This window comes from Pelobates fuscus, chromosome 12, assembly GCF_036172605.1.
Source record: "Pelobates fuscus isolate aPelFus1 chromosome 12, aPelFus1.pri, whole genome shotgun sequence".
Classification (NCBI taxonomy): domain Eukaryota; kingdom Metazoa; phylum Chordata; class Amphibia; order Anura; family Pelobatidae; genus Pelobates; species Pelobates fuscus.
The window spans coordinates 35,072,260-35,095,626 of NC_086328.1; the positions used below are offsets into that span (position 1 = coordinate 35,072,260).

General features: G+C 41.9%; 1 protein-coding gene and 1 long non-coding RNA gene across 2 annotated transcripts in view; one reads left to right on the plus strand and one right to left on the minus strand.

Moving 5' to 3' along the window:
• The window catches only part of LOC134578777 (uncharacterized), a 495,152-nt gene that overhangs the window by 434,660 nt on the left and 37,125 nt on the right, over positions 1 to 23,367 (minus strand). The window lies entirely within an intron of this gene.
• The window catches only part of CPNE2 (copine 2), a 98,276-nt gene that overhangs the window by 1,074 nt on the left and 73,835 nt on the right, over positions 1 to 23,367 (plus strand). The window lies entirely within an intron of this gene.

A 23,367-nucleotide genomic window follows, 5' to 3' on the forward strand; every position in this document is an offset into this window, starting at 1 on the left:
GTGTACATTCTGCCCGGTGCTTTACATGGTCTATGTGTGCATTCTGTCCGGTGCCCGATACATGTCCTATATTTGCATGCATTCTGCACGGTGCTGTACCCCTCCTATATCTGTATGCATTATTATTATTATTATGGTATGTATATAGCGCCATTCTGCACTGTGCGGTGCATGTCCTATATCTGTATGCATTTTGCACGGTTCTGTACATGACCTATATCTGCATGCATTCTGTACGGTTCTGTACATGACCTATATCTGCATGCATTCTGTACGGTGCTGTACATGACCTATCTGCCTGGATTCTTCGCGGTGCTGTACACGTTCTGTGTCTGCTTACAGTGTGCACTGTGCTTACAATTATTGTAATTGTTCTCATTATGCTGCACAAGTTAAAAGCTGCACTGCCACATTCTATATTTTAGTTTAACTGCCACTGTATCAACTGTATCAACTTTTGCCAACCTCAGGCTTGTTTACTTCCTCTTATGGTATTTTTGGATTTTGTTGAAATTTTAATAAAATTCCAACGCAGTCAGCATTAGTATTTTATAACGATTAAAATACCCTCTCAAGCTCCTCCTCTTGCCACATAGATTAAATCCCCCCCCCCCCCCCCCCCCCCCCATTAGAGAATGTAATCCATACATTAGAGTCACCAAAACAACTTTAGCTTAATAAAGCAGTTTTGGTGTCTAGCTCATGCATTAAATCTCTTTGTTTATGCAGCCCTGGGCACACCTCCCTGGCATGTGACATATACAGCCTTCCTAAACACTTCCTGTAAAGTGAGATCTAATGTTTGCTTTTCTGTTTAATTTAGAATTTCTTATCTCCTGTTCTGTTAATAGATTTTAGACCCTGCAGGAGCCTCCTTTATTCCTTTCATGCAGGCTGTGTGAGTCAGCCTGGGGAGGTGTGCCTGGGGTTGCATAAACAGAAACAAAAGTGATTTAACTCCTGAATGGAAGAGAATTAAGCAGGGAAACTTCAGGGGCATGATCTATACACCGTAACTGCGTCTTTAATCTAAAGTTGTTTTGGTGACTATAGTATCCCTTTAAAACTGTGATAAATAGAGGGATAAAAAAGGATCTAAAGCCAGGACCTCCTTAAGTGCTGTGTACACTATAAGCAGTCAGTGTCCATGCATTGTGCTTATCTGTAGTGACATTGCAAATGGTTTGTTCCTGCTTGTAGCCTACTCAGCACTGTATATGTTTATTACTTTGCACATTGTATGTGTCTGCTTGTAGTTTACATTAAATTGCACTTGTTTGATGTTTTCCTGAAGTTTGCACTGTGTTGTGTATATCAAGTGCTGGCCTGCTGTGTGAAATGCATTATGTTTGGAGTTAGAGGTACACTACACTTTCTTGCATGCAGTGCACTGTACATGTCCCGTTCCAACCTGCAGTGCAGTGCACTGAATCTGTCCTGTTCCAACTGGCCGTGCAGTGCACTGAATCTGTCCTGTTCCAACTGGCCGTGCAGTGCACTAAATCTGTTCTGTTCCAAACTACCGTGCAGTGCACCTGTCCTGTTCCAACCCCAACCCACCATGCAGTGCACCTGTCCTGTTCCAACCCCAACCCACCATGCAGTGCACCTGTCCTGTTCCAACCCCAATCCACAGTGCAGTGCACCTGTCCTGTTTCAAACTGCCGTGCCTGTCCTGTGACTGCCTGCATTGCACTCTGCACCTCATCTGACCGTCTGCAGTGCACTGCACCAATCCAGTGCTACCCACTACACATATCCTGCGCCTACCAGCAGTGCGTTCTGTTCTGCCGCTGCATGTTTTAACTTCATGCAGTGTGTTCTGAATCCCTGCCGTACCAGTGTGATCGTATATAGAAGGCTGCAAATTGGCAGTTATTGCCTTTCACGGTTTACTTTTAATACAAAGGATAAACAGGAAAAAAAAAACATGAATGCGTCACCAAAGTATGTATTTATGGCTTGCAGTGTGTGACGCATTGGAAAGACATGATGCCTGAGGCATTATCATCTGTTTCTGCTTTTACGTGCAGGTTGACCTAATACTGAATGATAATGTGTGGCTTTTTACTTCATCAATATTAAGGCTGAAAGCACAATACAGACAGAAAGAGCTCTCAGCACATCCACTCTTTAAATCAAGTTAAATATGATTTTTTTATTTTTTTAAAACTTACTAATGCTTCATTTCAGGATCAGTGAGCGCCAAACTCTGCGTCAGGGGGAATTGGCAATCACTTTCAATAGTTTTGGACTAAATCCATCCCATAATCTATTCTGCGCCAAAAATCTGTCCTTTTTTGACGCAGATGTCGCTATCTGAAAAAAAAAATCATAATTAACACACTTAGGGAATAAAGGCATTCATTTCTATTGCCTGTGCTAAGAGGAGCTTAACCCTGGGTATGTTGCTTTATTTCACCTTTAATTTAAATGGCAACATTACATACTGAAACCATATACCGGGGCGGGAAATGATAAAAGCAGAATAAAACCAAATATACTTCTTCTGTATTCATAAAAGTTGGTTTAAAGTGATCCCAAAGGGGAATTAATTAATCGTCTGAACTAGATTTCCCATCATGCATGGCTAGGCTAACAGCTGGCTGAGCATCTTGGGAAATGTTGTTCATACGTATATGCAGTGCAAAGGATAGCTATCCACTGGCTTGGGTTGACCATTGGACCAACCAGAAATAGGAAACTCATTAAAACCTCCATGAGGAATCTAACGAGACCTACAGGTCAACAACCAACAACTCCCAAGCTGATTATATAATTTTACAGCTCCCATGACCTTCAGCCAGGATATTACTGTCTGAGTGTTCTGGATGTTGTAGTTCAGATTTCGCTGTAAGCTGGCCACCTCCTGTGTCCAGGGCCGGATTAAGAGCCCAGTGGGCCTGGTGCTGATAATTATGATGGGCCTAATTACAAAATCTTATTGACCAAAAACACTAAAACAGTCCTACCTCCTAAGCGTCATGTATCTGATGGAGATGATGCTGTAGGGAAACTCATAGGATGCAACTATGAGAAAACACATACCCTTTGCTAATCTCATGCTTTCATCTTTCAAGTAAACCCATACCCCCTAACAGCAGTGTCCAGTAAAGCAGGAAGTCTATGGATGCGGTAAAAGGGTGGGCTACTGACACAAATCACATAACCAGAACGTCCGAAAGGGCGAACATACACAAAAAGGGGGAATGTCTGTGTCCCTATGTCTCCCAGTCCCTTAGTGTTTGTGTCCTCATGTCTCCCAGTGTCCCCATGTCACTAGGGGACATTGAGAGACATTGGGACACTGGGAGACATGGGGACACATATACTAGGGAACACTGGGAGACCTGGGAAATCTGAGACTCTTGGGGACACTGGGTGACAGACACGAGGGGACACAGGGAGACATGGGGCACTGAAATACTGTGATATATAGGGGACACTGGAGACTTGATAAAAACCTGGGTACAGGTCAAAATGTTGTGGTGTCCAATAAACCTGCTTAAAGCTATCACAGTGAGTGCCTGAGATTTTTTTCTTTTATACTAGGGGACACTGAGACACTACGGGCACAGAGACACTACGGGCACAGAGACACTATGGGCACTGAGAGACATGGGGCACTGAGACACTGATACATAGGGGACACTGATACATAGGGGACATTGGAGACTTGATAAAGACCTGGGTACAGGTCGAAACGTTGCGGTGTCCAATAAACCTGCCTAAATCTATCACATTGAGTGCCTGAGATTTTTTCTTTTATACTAGGGGACACTGAGACACTAGGAGACATGGGGACACAGAGACATTGGGAGACTAGGGGACTTTGGGAGTCTAGGGAACACTGAGACACTAGGGACACTGGCACACTACAGACACTGAGAGACACCAGGGACACATGGCGATACTGAGATACTAGGGACACTGGCTGGGAGACATGGGAACACTGCCATGTCTCCTATGTCTCAGTCGCCCAGTGTCCCCATGTCTCCCTGTGTCTCCATGCCTCTCAGTGTCCCCATGTCGCCCAGTGTCCCCTAGTGTTTGTATCCCCATGTCTCCCAGTGTCCCAGTGTCTCCATGTGTCCTGATGTCACTAGGACACTAGGGGACACTTAGAGACATGGGGACACTGGGAGACATGGGGACACTGAGACACTAGGGACAGTGGCTGGGAGACATGGGGACACAGACTAGGGGCCACTGAGAGACATGGGGCCACTGTGTCCCTAGTGTCTCAGGGTCATGGGCATCCGAATGGGGGGGTAAAGGGGGTACTTGGCCCCCCCGGATTTTTCAGCTTGTGCTGCTATTTTTCGTTTTAGTGTGAGAATACAGTGCAATACCAGCGCTGGCCAGTAGGTGGCGCTGTGAATGGAGAAAGGCAGGAAGCTACAGCTTATCCCTGCCTCTCTCTCATGACTGAAACCGCAGGGGAGCAGCACAGAGGCAGCCTACAGAGCAGGTAAGTGAGGGATGGGGGGTGGGGGAGACCGCATAGAGGAAGGTAAAGTAGAAGGAGCAGAAAGGTTCTGCAAGGGGCAGGAGGGGCCAGCAAGGAATAGAAAGGGGCAGCAAGAAGCAGGAAGGGGTCGAAAGGTTTTCAAGGAACAGGAGGGTAAAGTAGAAGGAGCAGCAAGGAGCAGGAGGGGTCAGCAAGGAGCAGAAAGGGTCTGCAAGAGGCAGGAGGGGTCAGCAAGGAATAGGAAGGGGCAGCAGGAAGGGGTAGGGACGGTCTGCAAGGAGTAGGAAGGGTCTGCAAGGAGCAAGAGGGGTCAGCAAGGAGTAGGAAGAGGCAGCAAGGAGTAGGAAGAGGCAGCAAGGAGCAGGAAGAGGCAGCAAGGAGCAGGAAGAGGCAGCAAGGAGCAGGAAGGGGCAGCAAGGAGCAGGAAGGGGCAGCAAGGAGCAGGAAGGGACAGCAAGGAGCAGGAAGGGGCAGCAAGGAGCAGGAAGGGGCAGCAAGGAGCAGAAAAGGGCAGCAAGGAGCAGGAAGGGGCAGCAAGGAGTAGGAAGAGGCAGCAAGGAGTAGGAAGAGGGAGCAGGGAGGGTCTGCAAGGAGCAGGAAGGGGTAGCAAGGAGCAGGAAGGGGCAGGAAGAATCAGAAGGAACAGAAAGGATCAGCAAGGGGCTGCAAGAAGCTGGAAGGGGCAGAAAGAAGCAGGAAGGGCAGTAAGAAGCAGGAAGGGTATGCAAGAAGCAGGAAGGGCCATCAAGAAGCAGGAAGGGCCATCAAGGAGCAGAAAGGGATCAGAAAGAGAGCAGAAGGGCGCAAAATAAGCAGAAAGTAGCAGAAAGGTAAAGGAGCAGAAGGAGCCTCAGAAGGCAAAGAAGACTATGTCAAATGAAGGAGAAGAAAATGAGATTGGAGCACTTCATTCTGGACAGCACATCATTAGGCGTTGGTACCTGGGTCTGGCAGGGAAACTTTGGACCTTCTCATCTCCCCAGGTAAAAACAAACAATATCAGTGTTAATGTGTTCACTTTTATTTACTGAGTGTCAGGAAACACAGAGGGCCGCTGGGTAGGGGTGCCGCTGATTGGCTAGATGGGTCAGCTAGCACTCTAAGCCAATCAGTAGCTCCCCATTCATAAAAACGTAAAACATTTTTATGAATCGGGACCTAGCGATTGGCTTAGAGGGTCAGCTGACCACTCTAGCCAATCTGCAGCACCCATGCCTGACGTCAATCTGCACTTCCTGACACTCTGTTTCAGAAGTTGAATACCACTGAGCGACCTGGAGATCTGGAGCTGAAGGAAGCCTTTGGGGGTAAACCATTTGAGAGCGGTTTAACCCCTTCAAAGAAAGAGCACCCAGGGGCCTCCTTGCATCACATCATTTTCATTTAGATAAAGTTGTTATGGTGACCAGAATGTTCCTGTAATTTGATGAAAGGAACACTATAGTGTAAGGAATACAAACATATATTCCTGACACCATAGTTGTGAAAACGCTATTCACCCTGGCTTTATGTTAAAATGACTATGCTCCTTCCCTTTCATGACACTGTCAAAAAGGGGCCAAGCATGGATATCATTACAATTATGTCCCCCCTCCCCCCCGGAAAAATTCCTGCGGACGTCCATGCTCAGGGTCCCCATGTTACCCAGTGTCCCAATGTCTCAGCGTCCCCATGTCTCGGAGCTGCTGTCTGGACTCTCTGTGCAGAACTGCTCCCCCGCGGATCAGTGAGTAGAGAGATGCAGGGAGGGAGATGCCGTAACTTCTTATCACTGCCTCTCTCCACACAAACAGCGACCCCTACTGGCCGGCGCTGGTATTGCAGAATAAACTATGTTTATACTGAGACAGACATTTGTATTGCCGGTATTACTGCAATACCGGCACCGGCTAGGCAGCCTCAAATACCTGAGAAATACTTCTGAGAAATACCTGGCAACCCTAAGAAATACATGAGAAATACCTGGCAACCCTAAGAGTAGTGTGTAAAAAAAAAAAAAAAAAATGTAAAAAAAAAAAAAATTTTTTTTTTTTTTTTTAAAACCAATGGGCCTATTCCATGGGCCTGGGCCTGGAGCTGCAGCTCCATCAGCCCCTATGTTAATCCGGCCCTGCCTGTGTCATTGTGGAAGCGGTACTCAGTTGTTTGTGTTTATTCATTTGAACAAAGTCCGCATTCCATCTCAGTAAGGAAATGGGCAAGTTTAGAGGCCCGTTAAACGATGCCAAGAAGGTTTCTGAGCGACAGCAGACAGGCCTAATGGGTAAGCAATTGTTTAAGGCTATGAGTAATGTTTATTCCAGGATTTGTTCACTGACAGTTGGGAATTGTTGGCAATGCACAGAGAATTTCATCATTTGGGAAAAAATGGCAAAATAAAAAATAAAATAAAAATGATTGGAAGACTATTTCTAGTTCTGTTAGCCTGACCATTCATTTAAAATTCACTTTGACTTCCTGAAAATTCACATTTCAGTGAATAACCGTCTAACCATTCAATTAATAACTGAATAGCAAAAAACAGGCAACGGTAGCCAAGTTGTGGCTATTGCTGATTTGGAGATGTTTTTTCCAAATCCGCTATTACCCTAAATGTAACAATTAGTTTTTTTTTAACTTAACTACAAATCACAGCTTAGTGAATAAATCATGCGATGTGTAAAGTTATGTACCAACTGGTTTTCAGTCTGATGCCCACTTTTCTATTTTTTAAGCCTTAATAACCTGGCAAATGTTGGCACCTAGACCTGCCGGTCGATCCCCCTTGGCTTACATCTTTCACAAGAAGAGGAGGGATGTCTGAAAAGATGGGTGTGTGTGCTGCCATTGGCTGTGCGTGCTGGCGCCAGACGCCAAACTGCCACAGAATTCACATTAGCAACTCTTATTCGGGGCTGGTTGATGATGTCCCAATGTAACTCCACAGCCAGAAGGAAAGGGGCTAATCTCTGTATGTGCAGTGCTGCATGTACAAACTCCAGGCACCATAACAACTTAAAGTTACTAAAGTGGCCATGGCGCTTGAAACGACCCTTCAATTTACCAATCCCTAAACAAATAGTATGAAAGCCCCTTGGATTTCTAATTAGTATGACAATCTGAAATAGAACTCTCTGGCATTAGATGTTATAGAATGTAATGTGATTCAATAACGCTTGACATCTTGAGGCCAGATATTGAAAGGTGTGATAATATTGTGTGATCTGTTCATTGCCGTCATAAATAAATTTTACCGGTGTCTTACAAGTAAAAGCATTACACAATATCAATATGAAAGTGCAGGATGCAATGGTGTAATTGGAATTGGTGTAGAAAAGTAAGCCTTTTAGTTATTTCACAATGGATTAAGCTTCAATAATTCCAGGATTGCACTAAGAACTTGTTTCTTCTTAACCCTTTCTGCGCTTGGGGTGAGTAAAGCAATTGCAGTACAGAGAAAAAAAGGCCATCCTATATTGAGACGTTAATTGGGCCACATGGGGTGCACTGCTGCCCTCTTGGGTCAGAACAACGGAAGAATTAAAAAAAAAAAAAAAAAAGGTAAAAGCGTTGCTTTATTCAATAGCAAAATTGCAAGAATTTGGTGCAGACACAAATAACTGGTACGCAGTTGGTTCTGAACCAAAAAGCTTGCAATCTGTTGTGTAACCAGCACTTCAACAGACAAACGACCAGGTTTCCATTTGTACTGAATACACATCTTTGTAGTTAATTGAAATCGGGACTTGACAAGCTGCCAAACCATTTTTTTTTTAAGGTGTAATTTTGAGCATTGAGTCTATTGTATGTGCGCAGATTGGATCTGAAAATCAAAACAAAGCGTAAAAATGTCTATCTGGTTCCTGATTCCTGTAATCTACAAATATTTTAGAAAAAATGAAAAAATATATATTTTAACCCCTTAAGGACCAAACTTCTGGAATAAAAGGGAATCACGACATGTCACACATGTCATGTGTCCTTAAGGGATTAAATGGCTAGTGTCACTGTTACTTGTAGATTGGGGGAATGTTTAGAATGATTGTATTTCTTTCTTAGGCAAGCATTTATTTGATTTTTAGAAAAAGGCACAAAAACAGGGCTCATGTGTTTTTGTAAATCATTGTAACCAAACCTTTCTGTGCTAACTCGTTTGTATTACTTACTAATATACTTTACAAAGAAAAATGAAAAAAAAAAGAAAATGCACAAAAGCAAAGTTTGTTTTTGCTAACCCTTTTTTGATAACTGTATGCAAGAGTTTTTCTATTCGCAGACAAACGGTGTGTTTCCATTTCTTTGTGATTTGGAATTCCAAATTAACCTCATGACAACTATTTTACTGCAGTAGAATTCTTTGTCTCTTGGCAATGAAAAGATTCCCAATGTGTTACTTACTAAGCAGTCATTTTTGCGGTACAAATGTCACAAAATCCAGGTTAAAGGTTAATGATGAAAATTATTTGTAGGCTAGCTGAGTGGAAACTTTTCTGCTTTTGGTTTGTTTTGTTTTGTTACTTAATTTTGTTACTTTTGTTGTCTGTTACTACAGATAGCTGTATAGTAAACACCTTAATTGTCATATGTTTTGGTTTTGTCTAGTTTATGAGTTCTGGTCAATTCGCACTGAAGAAAATAAATCCGTAGAACAATGTGTAGGTAGCCCACATTTTAGCTGTGCGTTGATATACATGATTGGTGAAATGCAGACCACTCATTTTTAATTGGACCACAATTCCCAGAATTTCTGTATAATTCAAAGTTTAGTGACTAACCCAGTATGTATGTTAACACCAATCATGTTGTATGCAGTAAGCTTATCTATGTCTGGATTCTTGAAATATTATTTTATAATTAAAAAAAAAAAAAAAAAGGTGAATAACTCAGGGGTTACTCCAGTGCTTGGAGTCTGTGGAGAGTTTTTTTGGTTTGAAATGCTGCACGTACATTTTCCTCTCCAGTTGGTCCTCTCACACCTCGCCCCTCTGTCAGTCCTTACATTAGCCAATGTATCCTATAGGAGTCAATTCAAAGTACCAACCACACCTATTAAGCACTGAACAATTCTAGTCCCTCTTCTATCTCTTCACAGATCCATAGATATACCCCTTCTCGGCCTCTCCGCTCTGCCCGTGACCACCTCCTGTCAGCTGCTCGCACCCATACGGCAAACTCACGCTTGCAGGACCTCTCGCGGGCGGCTCCTTTCCTATGGAATAGCCTGCCTACTGCCATCAGACTCTCCCCTAGTTTTCAATCATTTAAGAAGTGCCTTAAAACCCATCTCTTTAGGAAAGCTTATGGCCTCCCAGATTAACCTATCCCTTTATATACCTGTCTCGTGCGCTCTCCAAAAGAGCAGCACTCTACTCTCTCTTCCAGCTCTGCTTCACTCCCACCTTATTTGATTGCTACCTCCTGTCCTGTTGTGTTTTACACCCCACCTCCTATAGACTGTAAGCTCGTTTGAGCAGGGCCCTCCTCAACCTATCGTTCCTGTAAGCTTTTTGTTATTGTCTTATTTATTGTTAAATCCTCCCTCTTATAATATTGTATAGCACTATGGAATATGTTGGCACTATATAAATGCCGATAATAATAATAGTTACAATATTGAGATATAACTCAGTATTGATTTAGGTGTATCCACCTCCAACATGGTCAATAACGAGCCCTGAATGACAATTTTGTGCTGGCTTATGTTAAATCTGCATATTGGGAGTGGTGGTGACAGGCGACCAATAGCGGCATGGCCTTCCCTGCAGTGAGGGTTAGTAACGTCACCAGAGAAAAATTGGGCTGCAGAGGAAATTGATCTTGGCCTCTTTGGGTTGGGGGTGGGGAGCATCAGAGATTACTCTAAAAATAGTATTTTTTGATTGGACTAACCCTGTAACAATCCACTAAACGTTTAAAATACATTTTAATTTATATTGTAGAACAAAAGATAAAAAAAAAAATACAATTGCATTACAACCCGCTGTAGTGGTTTTAATGCCAGGAGTACCTAGCCCTGTTCTCTGGTAATAGGGCAAACTGTTTTTCAGGTTTGCCCTCTAACGCTGGTGTTGCCGGGTATGCTCTTTTATGTTTTCTCTAAATACATCTGGTTTATGCAGAGCTGCAGAAGCAAGATGGCGATCCCGCTGGCTATTCATTGGCTGAGAGCATCAGCTGACTGGTCTCAGCAAGTGAATGAAACTCAGAATTGACACTAGCCAGCCCAGAACTCGTGTTCCAGGCTGACTGATGACTCCTAATGATGCTGCCGAAAGGCGGAGTTAGACTGGCAGCAGAGGGGAATCCAGGGAGCATGGCCACTTTAAATCACTGAAGTGGTTATGGTGCTTGGAGTAACACTTTTTGTTTAAAGGAGAGTGTCAATCAAATCCACTACTGTCTGCCATTGACGTTTAACGTTTATAAAGCTTTTGAATTTATTAGCAAATATAATTTTGGTGCATTAAAAATTTGACTTTAAAAACTAATTACTGTTTAAATAAAATGTATAAAGGTTATTTTACTTATGTCTTCTTACGCAGACTGATAAATATAAATGGTTAGGAATAGCAGCCAGTTTAGTTAGTATGTTATATTTATAAAGTTGGTGCACTATTTTTTTTTAGCATGACAGGTGCTTTTAGTCCTTTTATTAGAAATATTTGTTTATAAATCAAAAATAATGTTAAAATCCAAGCGACATCTACCATTTCCTGCCCCCTGATTACATCACTGCTATGCTATGATGTCACTACCCGTTGAACCAATTGAATGCACATACTCATGTTGCCTAGAAACAATGATTCCATTCCCATGGAGACCGTGCTGTCATTTTTCTATTTACATTGGTGTGTTTGGCATGGAATAAATCCCAGCTCTAATGGCAACACACTGTATTCCTTGCAAATGAATTGAATTGAAACATATGCTCATTAGATTGTAGTAACAAATTACTATTACAGCCACTACATGAACCTTGAATTGATAAGCAAAAATGTGTTCATTGTGTTTTCCTGGGAATTCTTGTTGCAAAAGAATAGTTTATTGTGTGGCAGCCCTGATCTCTCCCTAAGTGACCTTTTTCAATAGCTTATTGTACAAACAAGACAGTTCTAAAACAAATTTACGACCTTTTTTTGTCAATCTTTATTTAGCAAGGTTTTCAGAAACCGTATGTGATTATTCCGCTAAGGTGATTTAAAAAAAAAAAAAGTAGAAAGAGAAACCGAAATACAATATACAGCAAAATATAAAACATCACAATTAGTGCACATGGCAACAGTGACTAACATTTGCATGATCCTTAACCCCTTAAAGGAACACTCCAGGCACCATAATAACTTCATCTAAATGAAGTTCTTATGGTGACAGAAGGCCCCTGGGCGCACGCTTACCTCAAGCAGTTAAAGCGTTCTCAAATGGTTTAACCCCAAATACAGCTTCAGTTGAGGATCGGCGCTGGAGGCAACGGTTTAACTCCTTGAGGTAATAGGGCGCCGGGGGCCTCCTGGTACCATAGGGCACAATAACAGCTTAATTTATATGATGTTGTTATGGTGCCTTAACTGTCCCATTAATAGTCAATACCAATCCATGGCTCTATCAAAATCTAGTCTGGATTTCATGATACTAGCATGGAGTGTCCTGTTAATTTAGTATCTGCAGTTCATCCCAGCCCTTTAAATGAACGGGCCAATAAATGGTAATACTGTAAATCAGCGTTTCCGGTTCTGCAAAAACAAAATTGGGGTTCCGTGGCAAATTGCCCGTTGGGGGGGCCAAGCATTTAGCCTTGTGTTAGTAGAATTTTTAGCAAATGTATAGATGGAATTTTATACTGTTTAAAATGAGTATAGGTCGTATGTACCATTAAAGGTACACATTAACCAGTTTGATTGTTGTCTGTGTATTCACTAATTTATTTAAGGCATTCTTGATACACAATATAATCACATAATGGTTAGTATATCTAATCTTTACTGTCACTTTAAATGAGCTTACTATCCTGTGAAGTCTTTTTAGAATACAGCTCCCATTGTGATTTATATAGCCAAGGTTGATGCCAAGATAAGCTTTTCCTCAGTGCCTCCTGCCTCATTCTTTTAGCTAAACTAAAAGAGCCACTAATTTTTTTTTTTGTGTATGTTTTGCGACAGCCTCTTACGCCTGCCGGCAACGAGAGACTCGTTGTATATGTAATTGGTAAAGGGCAACCTCAATAGACAACCTTTACTGATTTCATCCAGAAACATGGCTTTTTTTTTCCATTTCATCTCTGACAGCTGCTGCTAATTGGCCGGGGTGTGCGCTGAAACTGTGTGCATGCGTCTGTAGAATCATGAAATGCCTTCATAAAAGATGCGTATTTGCAGAGCTATGTATAGGGCGATAGATTTTATTTCTCATTAATAATTTTTAAATGGTAGCCCAGTCTACTTGCCTGTCAGGACAATCGACTTGTCCTGGCACAAAATGGATTTAAATTAATAAGACTGGGACCCCTGCCAAGAGCCCTGAGCACTGACTGGGCTATTTGCTAAACTCTGAATTTTCATAAAATAATTCTGATAGGAAAATTGCAGGTAAAAATAACTCATGTGGAAACATTCTCTAACTCTGCTAATTCACAAACCAGCTATTGCTGCCTAAGGTTTGCCATTGGGATATATTTTGCAAAAATTCAGGCTTGTGAATTACCCTGAGTGTCTCACCCTCTGCCCACCCATAGTCTTCACCTTTTTCATAGTGAGCGTGTGATATGTGTTCGCTGTTTGCCATCTGTGTGTGGTGTGCTCTCACTGTGTGCCATCTGTGTGTGGTGTGCTCTCACTGTGTGCCATCTGTGTGTGGTGTGCTCTCACTGTGTGCCAGCTGTGTGTGGTGTGCTCTCACTGTGTGCCATCTGTGTGTGGTGTGCTCTCACTGTGTGCCATCTGTGTGTGGTGGTCGTTTGCTGTGTGTTTTCTGTGTGTCATGTATGTGCAATGAGTGCTGGCTGTGTGTGGTGTGTGCTCGCTGTGTGTCATGTGTGTTGTGAGTACTGACTGTTTGGTGCAAGTGTAATGTGTTGTCTCACCATGGGATGGCACCATAACCACTACAGTCAAATTATGATTCATGTGATTTTAAAATTGGCTTCAACCTTGTTGGAATAACATTTACTGACTCTTAGAGCTACAGAGGTTACACATCCTTTTATTTTTTTTTTTTAGTCTAATTTAAAGGATCACTATAGTGTCAGGAAAACAAAGCGGTTTTCCTGACACTATAGTGCCCCGAGGGTGCCCCCACCCTCAGGGTCCCCCTCCCGTGGCACTGAAGGTTAAAACCCCTTCAGCAGCTTACCTTATTCCAGCGCTGGGCTCCCTCGGCACTGATGACCTCTCCTCCCCCGCCAACGTCAACTCCCTCTGCCGATGTCAGCGGAGCCGAAATGCGCATGCGCGGCATTCAAGCTGTCAATAGGAAAGCATTTCTCAATGCTTTCCTATGGATGCTCTGCGTGATGGAGGCATAATATGCCTCCAGCGTCGCAGATGCGCCTCTAGTGGCTGTCCGGAAGACAGCCACCAGAGGCTGGATTAACCCCAAATGTAAACATAGCAGTTTCTCTGAAACTGCTATGTTTGCATCTGAAGGGTTAAAACCTGGGGGACCTGGCACCCAGACCACTTTTTTATAAATCTGATCAGTTTTCACCCATGGATATTTTGATGAGCTTCTCAACATTGAAAGAGTTAAATAAGGACTTCATTGTGCATCTTTTCATTGTATGTCTTCTGCACTCCAAGCATTACAATTGAACTACACTTGCTGTATATATAAAACACTGTTTAAAGAAACACTATAGCCACCAGAATCACTACAGCCTTAGAGACTGTCCTTGCAGCCATTGCAGTGTAAACGCTGCCTTTTCTGAGAAAAGGTAGCATTTACACTGCTGCCTATCAATACTTTTAGCGCCTATCATTTGGCCAGCATCTAGAGGGGCTCCCTGGGTTTAATGCATCTCTGTTTGAAGCATTCAGCGTCTCCACGATTTGCATAGAGATGCTGAACGCTCTCCATAGAGATACATTGATTCAATTAAGAGATTTGATCGATCAATACATACGTACATACATATAGATATTAATACATGTATATAGATGTATAAATTAATCAAGGAAGCACAACTAGATGCTAAATGTACACATGGAGTGCTACATACAATTTATTTGTAGGAAAACGTTTTGGGTTTTCCCTTTGTCAGTGCCAAAAGGGGACATTTTTGGCATTGGATTTGAGTTTACCTTGAGCAACAGGGTGCAAGGTTAGAATTATTAAGTTTCATTTTTGATTTTTGGGTACTGCAGTAACCCTTCCTTTATCTCTGTTTGGCCACATTAAAGGGACACTATAGTCACCAAAACAACTTTAGCTTAATGAAGCAGATTTGGTGTATAGATCATGCCCATGCAGTCTCACTGCTCAATTCTCAGCCATTTAGGAGTTAAATCACTTTGTTTATAAACCCTAGTAACACCTCCCTGGATGTGACTTGCACAGCCTTCCTAAACACTTCATGTAAAGAGTCATTTACAATGTATCCTTCCTTTATTGCAAGTTCTGTTTAATTTAGATTTTCTTATCCCCTGCTATGTTAATAGCTTGCTAGACCCATCAAGAGCCTCCTGTATGTGATTAAAGTTCAATTTAGAGATTGAGATACAATTATTTAAGGTAAATTACATCTGTTTGAAAGTGAAACCAGTTTTTTTTTCATGCAGGCTCTGTCAATCATAGCCAGGGGAGGTGTGGCTAGGGCTGCATAAACAGAAACAAAGTGATTTAACCCCTTAATGACACAACTTCTGGAATAAAAGGGAATCATGACGGAATATATCCGTCGTCTGTCCTTAAGGGGTTAACTCCTAAATGGCAGTGGTAGTTTTTCGCAGTAAGGGTATATAACATGAGCAGAGAAGAGACATGTTTAGGAGTTCACAGATAGTAACGGTTTCTTGTATATTTGTTTAGTGCAGGGGTTTTGTGGAAATCACAGTAGTCACGCCTGGTAAAGGTTAGGGAGTGGGCAATCAATATTGTGAAGAAGCAAGTGATAAGTGGATGCATTACTTATATTCGAAACCACAGGGGGGAGACAATCCCTTGTGTGGCTGACTATGGAGGAGACTGTAAACAATTAGAAAGGAATCAAACAGAGATAATGATGTTGCAGGGAATAAAAGCAATTCCATTTTGACTGAATTTAGTTGTGAGAGGACAACTAGGCCTCAACATAAGTACCTCTACCTCACTACTACTACCTCTGCAAGCCTGGAGGTCCATGGTACTCTCAGTATGGGCGAATTTCTAACAATAGTGGGGCATTAACAAATAAGGTTACAGGGGGTAATTAAGTTAAGTTGTGGCCATAGATAGTGAGAGTGGGTAGTGATAGCAAAACTTCGGCTTTGTGTGCGGAGGGAATCAGGATGTTGAATCTGGAAATGGGAATAAAAATATGGAATTTTGGCATTGTAAGGGAATGAAAATAATTTTCTCCTAATGTGAGTTGCCAGCCTCTTCTCAGAAACCCATCGGGTTATCCAACCCTCCCATCTTACTGCTCAGCCAATCCTCCTTCACATCTCTAAGTATTTTCAGTGTCCATTATCAACTCTATACCTCCTACCATCCTCTTCCATTGTATTCTTCCTATTATCCTATACAACGTTTATCCAGACCTATTCACAGCAATCGTGAGCTCCAAAATTACTTTGGTCAAAGTTGATATTAGCAGATAGGTCCTGACCTGATCTCCATTTTTTTTTATTTTTTATTAATTTGTATTTTATTGGGATTTGTACAAATAGTACACTCCTTGATCACTGTATGGTCATAAAAGTAACAAAAATGACGTGTACTCGCCAATAATGACTTGGTGCAGCAAACGATGATAGGTGCAAAGCAAGAATACACAGCAGACAAATTAGTGTAATGTCGCCTAGGCTGATACATGCATATAGACTCTTTAAACTAGGGTATGAGTCTATGGGGGGAGTACTGTATACCTAAAGTCACGTCAACTAGGTGTCGTGGCCACAGGACCAGTCGTTGCGTCCGGAAAGTCATTGTGATTAGGACTAGCACTCCCGGCCGTAGCCTCCCAAGCTGCCTGTAGGTCGTTGTTGCACCCGAGGCACATGGTAGTCGGTTTGTTGCTTGCGTACAGTCACGTAACTACACCATGGATCATTGTGTCTGCACACATATGTGTTCAGCACGCAAAGACATAGGGCCCGCAATTCGCACTCCGTCAGTCATGGTATCAAGTCACCTGACCCGGGCTTTATATATTGGCTCTATATAGTCTCTCCGGACCAAGACATGAGGTGATGGCGTCTGATCTCCAGTTTACCTCAAATATTCTCTCTTTATTTTTTTAAAGTTTTATTAAAATAATTATAAAGGATATGAAATTTAAGGGGATGAGTGAAAATAAAAAAATACAAGAGACTAATAAAAATGAACTGTACCATATATAATATATATGTAAAGGACAATAAAAGCATGTACCTCATATTGAAAACGTTTGATCAAGATAAGATATATGAAGGAAATTAGCAAACTAAAGAAAGGGAGAATGAGGGGGAGGGGGTGTAGGCAAGCTGGGGAAATAAAGACTACTAGAGGTGTGAGCGGGGATGTGGCCAGTGGCACACTGTTCTGAGAAATTTTAGGTGGCTTACTAATAAGAATTTATGGAACTAAAATGTAATTTAGAACAAGAACCATGTGTTTTATTTACACAGACTGATTTCTAAACACATTTATTGTAGTTTAAAGACACATTACTGGGAGCATTATTACTGTAAGTATTACTGCTGTTATACGCACTAACAATATGGAAGTGTCAATGCAATTCGCCTGTCTGTGGTTTTAATGTTGTGGCTGATCATTGTATATTTTTTAATTATGGAAAGTAGACTTTCCTCTTTAGTTGACAAGTTGATTGAAGAAAGGGTCCCTTCATTAGATCAGTTTAGCGTTTGACTATTTCTGCACTTGCAGGCACATGAACACTGGTCCATATTGTTCTGTTCTAAGTGACGCATGATCAGTGTAGGCATTGATTGGATGCTTAACTAAAAATAAACAGAACAAGCTGCAGAGACAGTCGTCAATATGACCCGCTGTAATGAAGTGTAATTTTCTTTGCCTACTGAGGACAGGCTGATTGCTCTCGTTCTGTTCGCGCATACTGCTGTCTGACATCCATGCAGCCCAGAGGGGTTTCTGTTCTATATGAATGTTCCCACTGTGCCTGCTGTTATATGGAGAAAGGTTATGTGAGAACATCAATCAGCAGTTACAAGGCATTTTTTTGGTATTTCTCAGCCAGATCTCTTGCTCTCTCTCTTAAAACTCAAAATAATAGTTTTCTTAAACCAGGAATGAGTCAAAAGGCACATCCCCAGCTGTTGTAGAATTACAAACCAAAGGATGCCTTGACAGCCTCTATAACAGCTGAGGATTCAGTGCTCTGTAGTGGTTATGGTGTCAGAGGTGTCCTGGCGCCTACACCCATTATTTTCGAATGGTTTGATTCTAACCTGGAGTATTCCATCGTCTCTCCTGCCCACACTACAGAAAGCCAGAAGCTTAACTCAGGCAGAATGCTTCTGGCTACTAGCCAGTTGCAGTGGAGTTGGGTAGCATGTCCAGCGAACCTGAGGTTAGAGGTCAAACCGTGCTAAAACGGTTTGATTACTTACAATTTTTAGGGAGGAGGGGGTGCCAGGGTGTATTTATGGTTCTTAGAATGTTCCTTTAAAAATACCTTAACCCCTTAAGGACACATGACATGTGTGACATGTCATGATTCCATTTTATTCCAGAAGTTTGGTCCTTAAGGGGTTAAAGTATGGTTAAAAGTTTAAACCATACTTTAAGATATTTTTTTTAATTTTTTTTCCCAAAATTTGGAATTTAATAAAATACTAAAAGTTTCTTCAATGAGCTCGGCTATCCAACCAATCAAAATTAATTCCCAGGTAAGTCTCACTCCGATGAGTCTTGCCTGGTGATGTGGCCCCCTTGTGTAGTGTTCCACTAGGCATTAAATTCCTCCGTTCTAACAACGAATTGTCATTTTGGAAGAACTATCGGTACAGCAGGAAAAACTGTATTGAGGTATAATAAATCACTAGTATGTGGATTTCAAAAAAAGTTGTTTTTTTATGACTAATCTAGCTTCCACCTATATGTACAGTCATTTAATTGTTCTAGTGAATATCTATTTTACATTTCCCGAGCTTCTTGTTCTCAATAATATCAATCCCACGGTTTGGTGCCAACGTGCCTATTGCAATTAAAGCTTGTGATTCAAACTTTAATTATGGTTTTAAGTGTCCCCAGGGAAAATAAATTGCTGGAAGTTCTGTGTTATGGAGCATTTTATCCCGTTAAGCAATCTAATATCTGATTTAAATAGCACGTAATTTTATTGTGATAGACTGGAAGTTCTTTTTGAGTTTGAGTGTATATTTTGTTATTTAAAACCCAAATATGTTGTATTTTAATTATTTGTATTTAAACATTTCGTTAAAAGCCTGCTTAGAAATTGAAAAATAAAACGTAGAAAGGCCTCCATTTGAATGTGAGTGACTAGAATTATAAAAAAAAAAAAATTGAAGGAAAGTTGCTATAGTAACTATGCAGAATTTTACCACTTTTAGTATTGTTGTATTACATTATTGTAAACCATATAGCATAAAGATGTATAAAAGCTTTTTAGAAGGAATTCTTCAAGGCATCAAGGAATCTACAAGCGATAAGGAGGTGTCCTATCGCACAAAGTTTACTATACATTTGAAATTTGTATTCTCGGTTACAGACTTGGCTAGAATATCTGATACATATTCAAATAAAGAAATTTGGCTTGGCTTTTTTAAAGCAGCACTGTCACCCCCCCCCCCCCCCCCCTTGGACAATTAGTATTTCATATAGATAGAATCTTTCTGAAATACCCATCGTGACTGTGTTGGAATTTCACTGAAAACCCAGTCAAGAGATTTGATCCCCTGCTGATTTTGAACGTTTGCCCACTGACAAAAAAAAAACATGTCAAAAAAGGTATAAATTGATTTGCATGTCAATGAGTGAAATACGTATTTGACCCCTTCAACTTAGTACTTTGTGGCAAAGCCCTTGTTGACAATCACAGAGGTCAGACGTTTGTTATAGTTGGCCACCAGGTTTGCACACATCTCAGGAGGGATTTTGTCCCACTCCTCTTTGCAGATCCTCTCCAAGTCATTAAGGTTTCTGGCTGAGAGACGGAGGTTCGCACCCAAGATTTGAGGTACATGGCCCCGTCCATTGTCCCTTTGAGGCGGTGCAGTTGTCATGTCCCCTTAGCAAAATGTTTCCACCTTCATGTTTGACGGTGGGGATTGTGTTCTTGGGGTCATAGGCAGCATTCCTCCTCCTCCAAACATGGTGAGTTAAAGGACCACTATAGTGCCAGGAAAACATACTCGTTTTACTGGCACCATAGTGCCCTGAGGGTGCCCCCACCCTCAGTGCCCACCTCCCGCCAGGCTCTAGAGGGCGGAAGGGGTTAAATTTGCCTCTTTTTCCAGCGCCGGGCGGGGGACTCTCCTCCTCCTTCTCGTCGTCAGTGGCTGAATGCTGAGCCGCGCGCGCATTCAACCAGTCCATAGGAAAGCATTCGCAATGCTTTCCTATGGACACTGGCGTGTTCTCACTGTGAAAATCACAGTGAGAAGCGCGGAAGCGCTTCTAGCGTCTGTCAATGAGAGCCACTAGAGGCTGGATTAATGTTTATAGAAAAAATGGTTACTCCTAGCTGGACCAGGCACCCAGACCACTTCATTGAGCTGACGTGGTCTGGGTGCCTATAGTTGATGCCAAAGAGCTTGATTTTAGTCTCATCTGACCACAACATTTTAACCCAGTTCTCCTTTGAATCATTCAGATGTTCATTGGCAAACTTCAGACGGGTCTGTACATGTGCTTTCTTGAGCATGGATACCTTGCGGGCGCTGCAGGATTTCAGTCCTTCACGGCGTAGTATGTTACCAATTGTTTTCTTGGCGACTATGGTTCCAGTTGCCTTGAGATCATTAACAAGATCCTCCTGTGTAGTTCTGGGCTGATTCCTCACCATTCTCATGATCATTGAAATTCGACGAGGTGAGATCTTGCATGGAGCACCAGACCGAGGGAGACTGACCGTTATTTTGTGTTTCTTCCATGTGCGAATATTCGCACCAACTGTTGTCACCTTCTCTGCTTGGCGATGGTCTTATAGCCCATTCCAGCCTTGTGTATTTCTACAATCTTGTCCCTGACATCCTTGGATAGTTCTTTGATATTGGCCATGGTGGAGAGTTTGGAATCTGATTGATTGCTTCTGTGGACAGGTGTCTTTTATACAGGTAACAAGCTGAGATTAGGAGCAATCCCTTTAAGAGAGTGCTCCTAATATCTGCTTTTTACCTATCTAAAAGACACCTGGGTGCCAGAAATCTTGCTGATTGATAGGGGATCAAATACTTATTTTACTTATTAACATGCAATTCAATGTATAACTTTTTTGACATGCGTTTTGTAATTCTGTCTCTCACTGTTAAAATACACCTACCATTAAAATTATAGATTGATCATATCTTTGTCAGTGGACAAACGTTCAAAATCAAATACTTTTTTCCCCCTCACTGTATACTGAGACAAAGTAGGGACTACCGCTGTCTAGAAGTTTCAGTCTCCCCCAGCCAGGAATGGCAGGGAATTGGCTCATCTATGGAGAATCCAACGGTCTTGCAGGATACGCCATGGACCTCAATGTTGTACTTTCGCACATGCACGTTGGCTCCTGGCGCAGGTATGTCAATCTCACGTTTACCTGCCCCTCAGCCACCAGACCCTCAGTGGTGATGTCACTGTTGCAAAGTCCCCAGACAGTGCCGCTTTAATCACTGCTAATAACTACATTTTATTTAGCTAAAAGAATGTTCCTTTGCCTGTTTAAACACTTTTATGCAGTTTTGATATTTATTTGTTGATTATCTTTATAAAAAATATATTTTATTCAAGAACTGTAGGTACTTAGAAATAACTGACTTGAAGAACTTACTTAAGCATATGAGGGAATTGTACATTTAGAGCAAAAATAGCTGTTTTAGGGATCTTTCTTTCCTAACTGCTTTGCTAGCATTCTGAGGATTGTGTGCATCTCTGAGTAGGGATGGCCATACAGATTATTCGATCATTCGTGTCCTGTCACTATTTAGTTCCCTTATGTCCCACTTTTGGGGACACAAAGGAACTGTCCCCAACAAGCATAGTGCAAGTTCATCATTAGACATAAAACTGAACATAAACTGTATTTTAACAGCGCTCAACAAACAAAGAAATACTAGGATGGGAGGCAGCACACCTGATAATAGGGGAACTCCCCCAAGAAAACTAGAACAAGTCAAACAACAATATACAGGTAGCGCCAAGAAAAATACTCCAAACACAATAGTATATAATAATAAGAACAATAAAATCAATAGGAGCAATAAAACTTAAAAGAATAAAAAATACCAAATGGGACGGCACAGTCTCAAAGGTGGCAATAGATCTTCTAGTCCTGGTATGGGACTTTCTTGGTAGCTTCGCTTAATAGCAGAATATGAAAAGGAAGCAAAAACAGAGACAAACCAATAGTGCAATATGGTAGTACGTGGTAGGACAAACAACAATTAGATAAGATGTCAACTCACATATGGTAGAGCTCTAGGTAAAGCAGGAAAAGAAAAGCAGACCCGGTGGGTCAGAGAGAATAGGGCGCCCCCTAGTGAATACCTATATATACATATGTACAAAAAATAAAATATAACTTTTAATAGTTAATACATAAAAATGCTTAAGGTAAGGACCCGGAAACAGAAATAAAGTGAAAGTGAAAATATCATACACAAAATAATAATAAAGAAAAAATAATAACTAGATGGGAGGATATAAATAGATGTGAGAGCGTGCTGGATGGGGATAAAGTAACTTGAGGTGATATCTCAAGAGCTACTGTATGAAAAAACACCCCCCCCAAACTGCTGTCTATCTCACAACTACACAGTAAACTCTTAGTTAACTCGTGCTGTACACCCTCCGTATATTCCCACTAACAGTATCCAATACGGAATCTGATGGGGTAGAAACAGTGGCACACTATAGTATGCCTCTAGAGAGGGGAATTGACGCAACAAGAGAGTAACAATAGGAGTAAGTGTATCATATAGTGGAGATCTGTCTAAGGATGATACTAGTGTATCTACAATTGATACAGTTGTAGGAGCAATGCCTCTGGGGTTGGGGAACAAAGTTCGGTGAGGAGAGGGCAACCAACACTATTGAGACAGTGCTAAAATGCACTAACCACCCATTTATGCAGTGGTGTCTTGGAAGGAAAATCTCTCTACACCCGCCAAACATCTCCCTATCTGCACCCCACTTAAATAGAGATACTGCATCTCTTGGAGATGGCTGCAGGAACAAAATCTCGGTGTATAGAGAGCGTTCACTAGCTGACATGCGGGGTTACCGAGGACCAGATGTGGACCAGCCAACTTGCTGGACTTGGAGAATGGTTTTAAATTGATAAATTTTGAACACTTGGTAAATTCCCTCTGTACCCTTGTCGCATACAGCACCGGCTCAATGCACCAATACACCAATTCTGTCCCCTGGTCGCCACCCCTCTAAGTCAAAGAGAAACTCTGTATCACTTATGAGGATCAATTCCAATTTGCTCAACTTGCTATCTAGTTATCCATACAAACAGACTCGTAGCATATCCTCCCTATCTGCCTGCCTGACACGTGTTTCGGCGCCAATACAAGCGCCTTCTTCTGAGGCTAAAC